We start from the raw sequence: 3,866 nt of genomic DNA on the forward strand, positions 1-3,866 counted from the left end.
TGGGTGGTGGGGGGTATGGGAGATTGATCTCTGGGGCACTCAACCAACTGAGCCACATTCCCAGCCCTATTTTGTATTTTGTTTAGAGACAAGGTCTCACTGAGTTGCGTAGCACCTTGCTTTTGCGGAGGCTGGCTTGGAACTCATCATCCTCCTGCCTTAGCCTTCTAAGATTAAAGGTGTGCACCACCATGCCCAGCCTTGATGATAATTTTAACTTAACAAATGTGGGTACAAAATTATTCTCTCAGAATTTGTGTATGGATCAATTCAGATAACATAGGTGTATTTTCAGCCTAATGTATTTCTCTTATCTCCCATGCATTTATGTAGTAGATCTGTGAGCTTCCTCAATGTTCATAAATAACCTGCTGAAACCTGAAATTCTTCAATTATTAGATTGCTACTAATTTTAGTACTTACTCATTAACCATGTATAATACATACTACAAATACTATTAACACGTTCCTATTTCTGTTATTATTGGTAGTGGTACAACTATGTCTTTCTCCAGAATGCTCCATTCTCAGTAAACTGTTTAGTGATACTTCATTTTATGTTTGGCAATATTCATTGTGAAAGTAATTATTGAGTGGATATACATGAAGATAAAAGTTGGCACTATTTAAGTTTTTAGACACTATTTAAGTTTTTGCAAAGTTCAAAAGGATGTTTGTGAGATAAGTTGCTCTTACATGAAAGGCTTGTGATTCAAATGTGTTTGCTCAAAAGAGTTTAACACATCAGTGCTGCTGATCTCCTATGTGAAAGTGGAAGATCCCAATGAGATCAGAATAAGGAAAGGGCATTCTATGTGTCTGCAAAGGCAGCCAGAATAATTTAGGAAGGGTTCTCTACCCACTGGGAGAGTTCATACTCTCATCACTTTCTTTTACTCTGATATACGGGCAGTTCCTCCTAATTCTCTTTTTTCTTGGCTCCCTCAACTGATTACTTTGCCAGAAATAAGGCCACAACTCAGCATTGCCAGATGGGCCATGCTCCACAGGCTCTCAGAGAAGGCCTGAGGCCTGTTTGTGATACACGTCATGTCTGAGGTGAGGCAGAGATTTCCCTGGGATTTCTTTCGCAAAAGGAGTAAAGTCCGCAGTGGTATTCGGCAGTTATTTGAAGTAGAAAAAATATATAGTTCTTTCCATGATGTTAGATGAAAGGGTATAATGCTGTGTCTGAAAATAAATTACGGGTAATGGAAGAAATAAACCTGTATGTAAAGATGTAGTATGAAAACCATTTCCTAATTCAAAGAATAGAATATACCCAAAACTCCGATGTTTGAAAGGAGGGAGGTCCTAAACCTGGCCTCATTTATTGACTGATTTTGTAATTGAAAACTTATTAACACAGTGAAACTGATATTGATTAATGCATTGAGTCCAGGCTTTTTGTGATCAGGTAAGGTTGGGAAATGTAATATGAAGTTTTTGGTACTATTTTGGCTGTATTATATTAGACATATTGAAATAACTTTCTACATTTCAAGATCAATTTAATTCATTAGGCATTCTGAGCTTTTCTACTAACATTTTCCCTGACATTTTTAGACTCAAGAGCATTTATACAACCCACTTCTCTAAACTAGGATTTGAAATATAGTGATTGTGATACCTCTGGCCCCTGGGGAAACTTTGCTCATCTTACCCTCTCAAAACTCATAAGCTATAGAGATAAGACGAGTAGTTAGGAACTAAAAGCAATGAAATAATTTTGTATCTGAAATCCATACAAAACATTTCAAAATGATTGTTGACGCTTCAAAATCTTGAACTGTAACTGAGATCACAAAAGAACTGTCCAGAGATTACTTCTCAGTGGTGAATTTCTTATGTGGGTGGAAAGCATGCAAAGTATACTGTTAAAGTATCTGGAAATGTCACTGTGATAAAATAAAATGGTTTAAAGCAGAATATTAAATGTAAGTTCTTTGAAGATAGAGATCATTTGTTACTCACATATGCATGCATAGCACATAGCAAAATCCCTGATCAATTTCAGACACTCAAACCATGCTTATTGCATTTAACTAAATTGAATCACACCACTGTACCATAGGGTAAAAAGGAATACTAGTTTGGAAATCTAGGGCAGTAGCTTTTAAAGTAGGGTGTGTAAGAGTTCCCCAAAGAGCTTAATAAAATACAGTATTTTTTCCTCTTTTTTTTTTTTTTGGCTTCATCATGGAGTTGTTTTATTATAGAACAGGTCAACTAAGGAACCAGTTATTTCCACAAGAAATCATCATATAGATTTCCTTCATAGGTGTGGCACTTTTGAAAAAACTCAATATGCAAAACAAAAATAAAAACACCCTTTCTCAAATACTTAAATTGCAGCCATAGGAGTGGGAGAGCCACTATTTACAGAGCACATATCTATTTAAACCATGTTTTTCTAAGCCAGATACAATGCCTATGCAACAGACCTGGGAAAAGTAAAAATGAAGAGAAAGAACACCTTAAGGTAGAGCAATTCAATTCCTCCACTGGTTTTGTAAGAAATGAGGAAACTCTGTTGAGCTGAGGCAGAGTGGGAGAGCCCTTGAGCTGCAAGCATGAAGTAGTGAGGAGGTGGCTGACCATGGAAACTCAGAGACAGCTCTTACTCTTTCCCCAAATCGAGCACACAATCACAAAGTCCTGCTGCTTCACATCCAAGTCAAACTTGATAATTCTTAGGTAATGCTAAACAAACCTTAAATAACAGCATTCTCTGATGATAGTCTCATCCTTGTCAGAGCCAGTAACTAAAAGCCAATATGTTGTAATTGATTCTTTAATTTTCCAGTCAACAGTCCCAATTTATGGTTTTCTTCCCTTTTTACGCAAGGACTGTCCGAGAAAGCAACAAATCTGCCTACAGCTTCATCCTCTTCAACCTTTTTAACCAATGGACGTGAATTTCTGATGAAAGTTATTTTACCAAGTTTAAATTCATAATTGGGAATTCCTCTTTTAATGTCTCCAGGCTTGATTGGGGAGGGACTGGGCTCTCTACCCTTTTCTTCTTTCCATCTAGTCTATTCCGAGAGCCAGTAAAGGCAAGGAAGCCCAACTCTCCTGCATGGCCACTGTGGTCGGCTTCGCCTTCTGTTGACTCCTCATGCTGGACTTGTCTTTCAGGTTCCTTATAGCCTAAGGGAGCATCAAAGTCCACATTGATGTCACACTCAGTGATGGACACAGCTTTGTCAGGTTTTGTCTCCCATCACCCATAGTTCATAGATCTTCTCATGGTAATTGATGGCAATCACATCCCCAGTGGTCAGACAGGCGAAGTTTCTCAATGCATTTTCTAACACTGCTTTGGAGTTGGTGATATCCAGGAAGTCTGGGCTCTGAGGCTGGAATTTGGAGTACGTAGCCACTTGAAGGTTGACATTTTCCACCTGCACCAAGCCCCCTTCTTCCAACAGCAAATTCTGCATCATTGAGTTGATTGAGGGCTGAGGGTGGCATAATTACTGTCATTAGGCCCTGCTAGCATGGACACGGAGAAGCAGTAGTATTGTGTTGAGAAGCGGTTCTGGAAGACCCAGGGAATCAGGTGGTCAAACATGTTGAAAGAGAACATGATATAAACCCTTCGTAGACGCCGCTTGGAAAACTCTTCTTTACAGAAGCAGCTGCCACCGCTGCTGCCTTAGTGAAACCCAGACACCCCCCTTCCTCTTTCTTATTTTCTATTTTTCTACACATGATAGTGCAAGAAAAGACACATTCATATTGTCACTAGAATAATCAATAGTGCAGATAAAAACTACAAATAATTATAAGAAAAAAAAACAGAATAAAAGAAACTCCGTAACGAAAGATCTTAGGCATTGAGAAGAAATTAGGCCATTTCT

The 3,866-nt window shown here is 38.4% G+C and overlaps 1 pseudogene; it reads right to left on the reverse strand.

The window, feature by feature from the left end:
* Positions 1-2,726: 2,726 nt before the first annotated feature.
* Positions 2,727-3,592, reverse strand: LOC113180149 (ubiquitin recognition factor in ER-associated degradation protein 1 pseudogene; annotated as a pseudogene).
* Between the last annotated feature and the right edge of the window lie 274 nt (positions 3,593-3,866).

The sequence above is a fragment of the Urocitellus parryii genome, chromosome 3 (assembly GCF_045843805.1).
Source record: "Urocitellus parryii isolate mUroPar1 chromosome 3, mUroPar1.hap1, whole genome shotgun sequence".
Lineage (NCBI taxonomy): Eukaryota > Metazoa > Chordata > Mammalia > Rodentia > Sciuridae > Urocitellus > Urocitellus parryii.